This window comes from Mus pahari, chromosome 6 (assembly GCF_900095145.1).
Source record: "Mus pahari chromosome 6, PAHARI_EIJ_v1.1, whole genome shotgun sequence".
NCBI lineage: Eukaryota > Metazoa > Chordata > Mammalia > Rodentia > Muridae > Mus > Mus pahari.
Window position 1 is genome coordinate 25,793,986 of NC_034595.1, and position 12,696 is coordinate 25,806,681.

Sequence of the window (12,696 nt, forward strand, 5' to 3'; positions counted from 1 at the left end):
CTGCACAGACTAGCCACCGAGGGACCCTGGACACAATATGACTCTCTCACCTGCTCTGGCAGACAGAGCCCTCACAGTTGGCCACCTTTCCTCTGATGAAGAAGATGCCCAAATTTCTGGCGCCCGAATCAGGGTCTGTCCCAGAACCTAGGTTTCTTCTGTCTCCCCCAAAGCTGTGTAGAGTCTGTGGTCCACACTTTCACCAGTGCTGACTGGAACCTAGGCGAACCGGAGCAAAGGTGGCACCCCAACCAGCTCAGGCAGTGAGAGCCCTCCTAGGCAGACACCTTTCCTCTGGTGGGGAAGGTGCTTGTATGTCTAGGGATAGAAATGGAATCTTTCCAGTAGCTGTGTTGCCTCTGCAGGCTGCCCTCTCCCTGGCAATGCACAGGAGCAAAGATGGCTCTCTTACCAGCTCAGTCACTTAGACCCCTCCTGGGCAGACACCTCTCCTCTGGCGGGGAAGTTGCTTGTATGTCTAGAGATAGAAACGGGATCTTTCCCAGCAGCTGTGTTGCTTCTGCAGGCCACCCTTTCCCCGGCAATGCACCAGAGCAAAGATGGCAAATATGGCTCTCTTATCAGCTCAGGCAGGGAGAACCCTCCCAGGAGGACACCTCTCCTCTGGTGGGAAATGTGCAGGATGTCTGGAGCCAGAAATGGAGTCTGTCCCAGCTGCTGTGTTGCTTCTGCAGACCGCCCTCTTTCCAGCAGTGCACCAGAGCAAAGGTGGCTCTCATAATCTTACTTCTTATATGAGGTGAGAAAAAACATTATTTTGCTAAGAAATATGATAAAGACTGTCATGTGTTCTTGAGATGGTTTTCTTGCCATTTCTTTTCTTCTAGTAATGGCAACCTATATTTCTCAACTATATTCTCAGTAGGAATTATTTTAGAACTTGTAGTCTAACTTTTTTTATATGTTAAAGGTACTACCCTACTTTCCTCCCTGTCTTTGCTAAAGTTTCTATTGCTGTGATGAAACACCATGATAAAATATCAAGTTGGGAGGAGAAGATTTATTTGGCTCATACTTCCACATCACTGTTCATCTACAAAGGAAGTGAGAACAGGAACTCGACTGAGGCAGGAACCTAGAGGCAGGAGCTGAAGCAGAGGCCTCCGAGGACTGCTGCTTACTGCCTTACAAAGCAGAGTTGTTCATCCTGCTTCTTACAGAACCCAGGATCATTATTCTAGCAATGGCATCATACATAAGGGTCTGGTCCTCTCCAATCAACCATTAATTAAAAAAAAATGTTCTACAGCAAATCTTGGCATCTCTCTACTTTTTTTTTATTAATTATTTCTCTTTTCTCTTGTTTGGTTATTTTCAAATTCAAATCTTCTAAGAAACATTTCTTGCCCAACATTAACGTGAAGACTGAATTAAACTTATGAGTTTCCATAATTTTTAGAATTTGAGCTAATATGAAGTCTCCTTGAGCAAAAAGTGGTGTGTTTTACAGTTGTAGCCTAGCATCTAGCACAGTATACAGTCCATGTGACCTCTTCATGAAATAATTGCTGAGTGAATGCACAAACACAGTTTGATACAGGGGGAAGAATTAAAGATGATCCAATAGTTTCATACTTCACTGCCTGAAAAAATGATCTTCTGAGTACTCATATTTTAAACATTTTATACTTCTAGAAACAAAACAAAAATGAACAAATGAGAAAACAAAACCCAGTGATGACAAATCCCTAAAGACAAACCACTTCCGCTATCCCTTTTGGCTTCACCTTGAGACCTTTCGGAGGAATTGGGATCAGAGTGCATGGAACCTCATGTTGAAACTATCTGCATCAGCTCTATGTCTGACAGGTCATGTTAGAACGGAGAGCCACATGGCTATTTAGTGAATGATTTTTTTGCCATCTAAAGGAACCCTCTGTTCTCCGGGGAGAGGAAGAGGCAGAAAACAGGTTGCTTTGACACAGGGAAGAACTAGCTAACCCCTCTGTGTGTTGACTTTCTGTTTGTGAGATATATAGGCAGCATTTCTAATGAATCCGCTGGAAGCGGCTGGAATATTATGATTTATAGTACTGTTCCTCTCTCTATCACAGCGTTTTATTAGATGGATGGGAAGCTGGTAGTAATGAGGTTAGGAACGAGCAAACATTCATCAAGCCCTGCTACATCTTCTCAGGAAAGACAACACACTATCTCATATGTCACAGGCAGTGATCTAGGTCACAATGATATAAAATGTGTGATTAAAACCAAGCATTTGACACTAGGTAACTGGCATCTTGTTAAAAAATGGCTGGAGTGTTCCTGACTTTTAATTAAACCCAACTCATAAATATGTACTATGGTAAATATACTGCAGATTGGGTTGTTTTTGTTCTACCATGTAACAATTACTTTCAGAATGGGAGCTTTCTTTCATTCCTTGGTGTTCTCAGCCAGGTAATGAATTGAAATATGAAAGTTAAGTCACAATATCAGGCAGTTATGAGGCACAAGTTGCATCTTTTGAACTTCGATTTGCCTCTCTCACCTGTCCTTCAGGTCTTGTCTTTCTTCTTTAGTATTCTCAGCAAAAGCTGTCAACCTTAAATAAAACATTTAATAATTTCAAATAGTCTCGCAAAGTGTATTTAGTTGTGTTAGTAGTGATTGGGATAGAAAAGATCTTTCAAACACTGAAATTGGACATTAACAACTTTTTCCTGGTAGCAGTCTTATTCTTTGAAAGGGGATTCATTAATGAGATTTTTTTTTTAAATATATCAATGTCTGGTACCAGTATAACAACAACAACAAGAAGAACAACAATAGTAATAGTAGTAGTAATGATAATGAGAACAACAGCAATAATAGAAAATAATTAGGGTACTGCTCAGAAACCACCTAGGTGAACAGTTTTTACAATTGTGTTAGTTGTTCAGAAACTCTTAGATAGTGAAGACTAATCTGAACAGAGATCTTGTGTGGGATGGGAATTAACTTTTATGACTTTTGGATCTCTTTTAATTGTTGCATCAAAAACCTTTATATCAAACAAACCTCTTGGTGAGTTGGCTAAAATTCAGGTTCCTCAAGCCTGCGATTCTGTAATTGTGCCAGGGTGGCAGGGGATAATGATGATACTTTTGTTTCTGAAAGACACTTTGCATAAAAATATGTTAAAATACAGGGTTCATTTCTTACCAATGAAAGGATTAATGCTCTCTATCTCTTTTTTTCTCTTCTCCAGTGTGATTCCTTGCAATTTATATAGCACCCACCAGAAGAAAACTGCTGTCTTTATAAGGAAGAGTGTCAGAAGTCTGCTATCTTTAGAACAGCATTAAATTAAGGTCATGAAATTTAGTTTTCAGTTAATATTCTTCATGTCACATTCTAATTCAGGAACCGTCCTAGTCAGACAAATCTTTGTCAGAGCAAACCTCAGTCTTTTACCCTCCACATATTCCTGTTTCAGTCATTCCATCTTTTCCTCATCACCTTGAGGCTCATCACCTGTCAAGTCAATTATCCTAAATTGTCACTGACAAATTTAGTCTTTGAGTAAGAATATCCTCTGAATAACTGGGAAACAACCCATGCAAACCTGAAGCAAAAGACTTGTGCATCTCCTCAGGGCTGGATCACAAAATATTTCCTACCCAGTGAAGTGGCAGAGAGCCGCAGTGGTGAAGGAAAGGATGTGTGGTGTCCATCTACATCAGGAAGGAAAATAATTACTTACTGATTGAGATTTAAACTATTATTTTATTACCTTTAAATATGAAGTCCAGACCTCTTTTCTTATTTACCCGTATTTGTATGTGATTGATAGAACTGTGTCTATTCTTCTCAGTCACATTTTATTACTCTACATATTGATATTGTTACTATTGCTGCATACTGCTTTGCTCATTAGTGAACTCCAAAGTGATTTCTTTACACAGGGTGCACATTGGAGACTATCTTAGTTAATATTACTCTTGCTGTGCTAAAACATGGTATTTAAAAGCAACTTGGGATAAAAAGGTAACGTGGGGATGAAAGGTTTCTTTCATCATATATAGGAAGCATGAACAAAGACCACAGAAGAATGCTGCTTATTGCTTGTTTAGTGAAGTTCTATAGAGGAAGAGAACTAGATGATGTGTGTGTGTATGCGTGCGTGTGTGTGTGTGTGTGTGCACGTGTATTTGAAAATTATTGAGTGAGCTCTAAAATAATAGCCAAATCACACTTTAGATACTGAGATCTTAATACTATCCTTGAAGTAGGGTGCCTCAACAGAGTTGTTCTGAAATCTATGCCTCTCAGTTCATAAGACTGGGTCTGTCATGCATCCCAATTCAGTCCTGTGCATTCAGAAAGTTCCTGGAGAATTGCTGCTTCCAATTTCATGTTGGAAACTGTAAAGGCAGATTCTGCTATCAGCGAGTGAAACGTCAGTGGGCACAGCTACATGGTAAATCAACTCAAGAGGAAGAAGAAAGGCCACATAAGCCAAAGGCAAGAGTCAACTTCCTCCTTTTTTTTTTTTTTAAATCTGGGCTGATCTCCAAAAGTATTGCATTGGGACTTCTCCATCAATCAAGGAAATTAGGTCAACTTTTCAGGTGAGACTCTGTACTTGGTTGTTTCAAACAGGTGAAAAGTTGACAGTAAAACTAACTGCAGTAGAGACAGACTGATGAGCGCTGCTCAAAGGCACTATATTTTTTAAAAAAATCAAAATTGCTATATGGTTTCAATTGGCTTTTCTTGACTAATGCAGTAGAATACTTTCTATTGCTAGATTCCAGTAGCATAAAAAATAAGTCATGAATCATTTTTTCAACTTGTACAGAGAGTCAATGATGTTTTAATCTCAGAAGCACTATTTTTTAAATTGATTTTTGTCTTTGGTGGTAGGTTATGTCATTCTAAATCTGCTTTTCCTATTTACAAATCTGATCTTAAGCAGTTGATCATTTGAGTCTTACTTTTTACATCTGTAAAATGCTTTCCATATAATTATATCTCAATATTCTCATAAGATAGGAAATATAACATTTTATATATAATATATCAATATTTTCAAATGCTGGAAATGTAAGATAGTTAAATTTAACAAACTTTTAGTACTTTTACCAGATATAAATTTTTAATTGAAAAATAATTCTTTACCTCATCAGTCACTGAAAACACACACACATATACACAAAGATCAAAATACACTTTAGCATATTAGTGCTATGTTTTGCACACATACAATTATTTCACCACCTCAATCTCATAGTTCAATGTCTAATGTGAGACCTAGGATCTACTCTCTGAGGATATATACAGCCCCATATCCAGCCACTGCCATTTCAGTCTCCTAACTACCTCTTACTTAGTTGCTTCCATATGAGTCTGATACTGTTGGACTCTCTAATTTCTGGTTCTTCATTATGTTTTCAGCTGTACCTTCACAGGGCATAGAGTAGTATGCTCTCTCTGAAACTACCTTCAACAATCCTGACATTATCATGTGTGGTGGTTTGAAAGAAAAAATTTCCCATAGCCTCACTGAGAGCTTATAGCTTATAGACCTGCTTCTTTGTCTCTGTCTCTGTCTCTTTCTCTGTCTGTCTCTCTCTTGCTCTGCTCTTCTCCCTCCTTCTGCTTTCTGTATGTGGATAATATATGTATGATCCTTAGACTTTCTGCTCCTGCTGACAATAAATTCTTTCTTACTTAAGATGCCTTTGGTCATGATATTTTATCAATACAACAGAAAAATAACAAAAAAAAATAATGCCAGGAGATTTAAAATTGATGATGTGAGGAACTTGATCATGTTGGTTTTTGGAGGAATGTGGAAGACTTAGGATCTTTGGGTCAGAAAGTGATTAAATGCTGTGCACAGGACTTAATACACTATTGTAATTGGTTCCTGGAAGAAAGTATTTCTGAGAGAGACAGGCAGTGAAGAGTGGACTTACATAGTTTCAAAGGAGGACAATGAGGGTTTTTTTTTTTTTTTTTTTTTTTTTTTTTTTTTTTTTTTAGAACCATACGGCAAAAAACAATATTTTGGCTACATTCTGCCCATATCTAGAGAAGCTACCTTAGGCTAAATTAAAGACTAATGGATTAATTACTTTGGCAGTGGAAATTGTAAGACAATATAATATCAAGTCTGTGACATGGCTATCATCAATTATTCTTATGTAAACTTACAATGAAAAAGAGTAAGAAGACCAACAGAAAGAATAAATGTGAAAATTAAGAGAGAAAAACCACTGAGAAACTCAAAGTTACAGCCAAATCAGGTGATAAAAAACAGACTGAAATTGTTAAGGAGTTGAGCATAATTAACAGGGAGCTGGCTTCTTTTCATTGAAAAGACAGGAAAGGTGCCTTCAGGGCAAGATCACAGCCAGGCCACCTAGACCTCCACTTTGTGCTAGAGATTCTGAAAGATTTCTTTATCCTAGAAAACAATTGTTTCAATATACAAAAGTAGTCCAGCAGAATAAGGGCCTTGCTTGAACTTAGCAATGTCTCCCACATGGTGCTGGCCTTGGGAGCAAGAACAATGCAAGATAGAGCAGATTCCCTTTCTTCCTCCATGGTTTTAGAGATATACTGAGGTCAGAAATTGTGAACTAACTGCCAAGAACAGCTACATACAGGGATGTGAAATCATGTGACAATGAACCTATGTAGGGACCAAATGGGCTGGATTTATTGGAAGTATCACAAGTAAGCCTATATATTTGGATACTTGGTCCCCAGCTGGTGGCATTCTCTGTGAAGGTACTGAAACTGTCAGGAGGTGAAGCACATGTTTTCCTAAACATGCCTTCCAGGATGGGCTTTGGCTCAGTCAAATTCTTAATCCCAGTCCTTCTCTATCTGCTTCCTGTGTATAATGAAATGCAAACCCTGCTTGCCACACCTGCTGACATTCCACAACTCTGTTGCTATGATCAACTTCTCTCTGGAAGTGTAAGCTAAAATACAACCTTTCTTCTGTAAGTTGTGTCTAGTCATTGTGTTTATCACAAAAAAAAATGAAAGAAAAGTTCCTAATATACCATGTATTTCTTGGATTCTGAGATCATCATTTGGAATTTAGGTGGAAGTCTTCATAATCCTGTATTCTTGTATTCTGTATATAAAATCAGCATTATGAGTAAGATGCAAATATCTTGACCATCAGGTGTGTCCTCTTATACCATGGCTACAATGGCAACTGAGGATAGAAATTACTAAACCCAATCAAGGAAAAGATTCCTTTGTGTGTACATGTGCTTAGGAGATTGATAGTAATATTATTCTTGTACTTTGATCAGGCAGTATCTAATAAAAGGTATCATTTGAATGAACTCTAGTTACTGAATTAAACCATGTTAGTGATAGACATGGGACTTGGAACAAAAAAATACTTATGATTTAGTTATTTTATATTATATTTTTATAATTGTATTTTTTCTATTTTACTTGTAAAGTACTAAAAAGGAGGTAATAATAGTTGTGATACTGTCATAATTATTTAATCTTATATTCATAATATAAAGAAATTGGTATCTTACTCTATATGTCCTGCATTAAATGAAGTTCATGATATCCATTTTCAATTTAAGATTATTCCTTTTTCAATATGAAATAATAATGTTTAAAGTAGGACAGCATTGCACTTATACTCATCTAAACAAGTAGCACTTTGAAATGCACAGTGTCTCAGATATATTTGTTATCAGTTGCTTTATTTTCCTGTTAGCTTTGCATATCAAAACCCTTTTACTTTTGGGTTTTAGGCAATATTATATGTAAAGCTAAAGCTAGTTTTACATTTTCCTAATTATTTTCTGGTAACACGATTTTGCTATTTATTCTCTTTGTTTTTCTATTTATTCTCTTGATTAGTAAGAATTTTAATTTTGTTTTATCTTCACTTGCTCTACATTTATATATTTCTTTTTTATAAATGTTTATTTGTTCATGTGTATATGTGTGTATGTATGTATGCATGTATATATATGTATATATATATATATATATGTGTGTGTGTGTGTGCATTTTGACTAGATGTGTATTATATATGCATGCATGTGTATGCATGTATGTATGCATGTATATATATGTGTGTGTGCATTTTGACTAGATGTGTATTATATATGCATGTCTGTGTGTGTGTGTGCGTGTGTGTGTGTGTGTGTGTGTGTGTGTGTGTGTGTGTGTGTACCACATCTGTGTCTGGTGTCACCAGAGGTTAGAAAGGCATACAATCCCCTAGAACTGTAGCTCTGGGATGGTTCTGAGGGAACATGTGGATGCTGGGAACTGAACCCAAGTGCTCTACATGAGCAGTAAGTTCTCTAAATTATTGAGCTGCCTCTCTGGCCACCACCCCTGCAATTGTCTGACATACACTATGTCTCTAAAAGTCTTGCAACCTCCATTCTCCCAAACAAACAAACAAACAATGTACCAAAACACTTAAAAATAACTGTCTGTATAATAGTTATTCTTTAAAGGAAAATGTTCTTTTTAAGAGAATATTACTTTAAAGAGAACCTGTTATTAGCTCACATTGTTTTATGAGACATGTTTGTGGTTTATAGCTAACAGGGTAATTACAGTGACATGGAGCAGGGACACAGAGAGACGTCATGTGAAACTGAATGACATGGACATCACCTTGCTTCCTCAAATATCTCTTCAGTGGCTTTTATGATCCTTCTGCTGTATTTCCTTTTTACTCTCTACATGTGCCCTTTCCCTTTGAAGGTATGTCCTTGTGTAAGACATCTGGACGTAGGTACTTTACTTTCCACAGCTGGTCCTTTGTTCCTCTCTTGCATAGCTATGAAGTTATCAGGAATCAATAATAGCTCAATTAAACCTCCTATATAAATTCCATCCCTTGTACCTTGAATTACTATCTCTCGTGTTAACCTTTTGGAAAGGTGATGAGTCTTCTATCTCTAGCAATCATTTATTTGAACTCATATGAGTCTTTTAACCTCCAACATGCTTCTAAATTCTTACTAAATATGTCAGTAAATGACACTGTCTATATCTCTGTTTCACATTTAATAGATTTCCATTTATTTTTTATCATTCTCCTCTCTGGTTTCTCTCTTTCTTTTTTCAAGCAAGCCCTCTATTACTTGCAATAGCTTATTGCTTCTGTTCTCACCTCATCTAAGTTGTATGCACCCAGTTCTAGATTACTGTTCCAGCTTCCTATTTCACTTTTTATATTCATATCTGTCTCCAAATCTCTTTTCAATAAAGTAGCCATGGGCTTCATCTTTTGAAAACATATTCAAGACTCTTCAATGATGGCAGCATAGGAGACACACTGTCTAAATTGGAGGGAAAAAAGAATAAATATTTAATGTATTTTTTGTTCATAATTGCCAAAACTTGGAAGCAAGCAAGATATTATTCAAGAAATAGATATGTTCCCTGCCCACTGAGTCCTCTGAGGTACCCCAGCTACTCTGAACCATCTGCTATCCCCAGAGAGCCTCCACTACCCTGCTACCTCTCCACCCACCTTCATTAGACCTGCTGGTTCCCTTCCCATGCCCATCTACCCTACCCACAGAGTCTTCTGGGGCACGCCCAGCTTTCCTGAGCAGTCTGATATTCCCACTGGATCCCCATTCTCCTGACACCTCTCAGCCCACCTTCATCAAACCTGCTGATCCAGAACCATACAGCCTAGGGATACTCATCAAAGGCTTGCACCACCAGGATCACTGAGGTTAGACCTCTTCCCAATATCTACTACAACAGGTACATCCAGGGAGTAAAGCAACCCAGACAGCTAATGACCCTCAAAAGAACAAAAAATACCATCAGAGCACAGCTACCCTATTACTACAAGCTCTGGATATCCAAATACAATCAAAGTATGTGAAAATGACCTTAAACCAATGTTATAAAGATGATAGAGAACTTTAAAGAGGAAATGAGTAAATCCATCAAAGAAATACAGGAAAATATAATCAAACACGTAGAGGCCTTTAAAGAAGGAACAAATAAGTCCTTTAAAGAAATACAGGAAAATACAATTAAACAGGTGAAGGAAATAAATAAAACTGTTCAAGGCCTGAAAATGAAAATAGAAGTAATAAAGAAAACAAAAACTGAGGGAATCTTCAAGATGGAAAACCTAAGGAAGAGAATAGGACCAACATATGCAAGCATTACCAAAGAGAATACAAGAGATGGAAGAATCTCAAGTGTAGAAGATACAATAAAAGAAATTGACATATCAATCAAAGAAAAAAACCCTGATATGAAACATCTTGGAATTCTGGGATACCATGAAAAGCCTAATTGAAGAATAGGCTCACAGTCAGCTATTGGATGGAACACAGGGCCCCCAATGGGGGAGCTAGAGAAAGTACCCAAGGAGTTGTAGGGGACTGCAACCCTGTAGGTGGAACAACAATATAAACTAACCAGTACCCCCTGAGCTCGTGTCTCTAGCTGCATATGTAGCAGAAGATGGCCTAATCGGCCATCATTGGGAAGAGAGGCCCCTTGGTCTTGCAAACTTTATATGACCCATCACAGGGGAAGGCCAGGGCCAAGTAGTGGGAGTGGTTGGGTAGGGGAGCAGGAGTGGGATAGCATTTGAAATGTAAATAAAGAAAAAAATAAATAAATAAATACATTTTTTAAAAAAGGAAAAAAAAGAATAGGAATAGAAGAAGATGAAAAGCCTCAGGTTCAAGTACCAGAAAATATTTTTCAACAAAATCATAAAAGAAAACTTACCCAACAAAAAGAAAGAGATGCATATAAACATACAAGAAGCTTATCGAATGACAATTAGGTTGGTTTAGAAAAGAAAATCCTCCATCCACATAATAATGAAAGCACAAAATCTACATAACAAAAAGAATATTAAAAGTAACAAAGAGGGAAAGGCCAGGTAATGTACAAAAGCAGACCTCTCAGAATTATACCTGACTTCTCACCAAAGACTCTATACTCCAGCTAGAAGAGCCTGGACAGATACCTTGCAACCTCTAGAAAACCATAGACGCCAACCTAGACTGATATACACAGCAAAATGCTCAATCACCATAGATGGAGAAAATAAGATGTATAAAGACAAGTGCATATTTAAAAATTATCTATCCACAAATCCAGAACAATTGGAAGGAAGGAAAATTTCAACTCAAGGAGGATAACTACACCCAACAATACCCCACAGGAAATAAATAATTATTAATGTGTGGGTTTCTGTGTGCTAAACAGAGAATTTACAAAAGAATCTCAAATGGCCATGAAATACTTAAAGAGATGTAAAAATTCCCTAGTCATCAGGAAAATGCAAATTGAAATGAGTCTGAGATTCTACCTAAAGTACATCAGCATGGGTAAGATCAAAAACCAAGTGATACCACCTGCTGTGGAGGATGTGGAGCAAGGCGAACACTTCTCCATTGCTGGTGGGAGTGCAAACTCATAAATCACTTCAGAAATTAATTTGGTAGATTTTCAGAAAACTGAATAGTTCTACCTCAAGACACAGCTATATCACTCCCCACATACCGAAAGATGTCTCAATATACCACAGAGGCCCTTGCTCAACTATGTTCATAGCAGATTTACTCATAATAGAAACTGGAAACAACTTAGATGTCTCTCAACTGAGGAGTAGATAAAGAAAATGTGGTGCATCTATACAATGGAATACTATTCATCTGTATAGAAGGAAGACATTATGAATTTTGAAGGCAAATAGGTGGAACTTGAGAATTACATCATGAGTGAGGTAACCTAGACCCAAAAGGGCATGCATGGTATGTACTTGCATGTAAGTGGATATTAGCCATAAAATACAGCATACTCACACAACATACTCAACAGACCCATAGAAGCTAAACAAGACCGAAGGCCCAAGTGAGGATGCTTGAATCTCATTTAGAATGGAGAATAAAATAATCATAGGAGGCATATTGAGGGAGGGCACTAGGTGGGAAAGGGAATGGGGAGAGGAATGGGGCACTTCAGGATCACGTATGTGGAGAGACAGGTGAGATGACCAGATGACTATGAGAATGAAAATCTGTAGCTGCATGGGGGGAGGCTGATAAGGGAACATTTTCCAGAAGTGCCAAAGATCTGGGATAGGGGAGGCTACCAAGAATCAATGGGGATGACCTTAGCTGAGACTCACAGAATTAGGGATATGGAACCTGAAGTGCCCACCTCCTTTAGCTACGCAGGAACCTCAGTAGAGCAATAGGGACTCCAATCCACACACAAAACTTTTGACCCATTTTTTTTTTTCTTAGAAGAAATGCAGGGACTGGGATAGAGCCTAAACTGAGGGAATGGCCAAGCAATAAAAATCCCAACTAGAGACTTATCCCATGGGCAAGCACCAAGCCCTGACCCTATTAATGATACTTGCAGACAAGAGCCTGGCCTGGCTGTCCCTTGAGAGGCTCCACTAGCAATTGTCTCAGACATGCAGAAACCCACAGCCAAACATTGGATGGAGTTTGGAGACTTTTATGAATGAGTTTCAGGGAGGATTGAGGATGCTGAAAGGGGATAGGAACTCCACAGGAGGACAAGCAGAGTCAACTAACCTGGATACTTGTGGGCTCTCACAGACTGAATAACCAACCAAAGAGCATACATGGGCCAAATATACCCACCAGATACATACACAGCAGATGTGCAGTTCAGTCTTCATTTGGGTCCCAGACAACTAGTGTGTGTGTGGGGGGG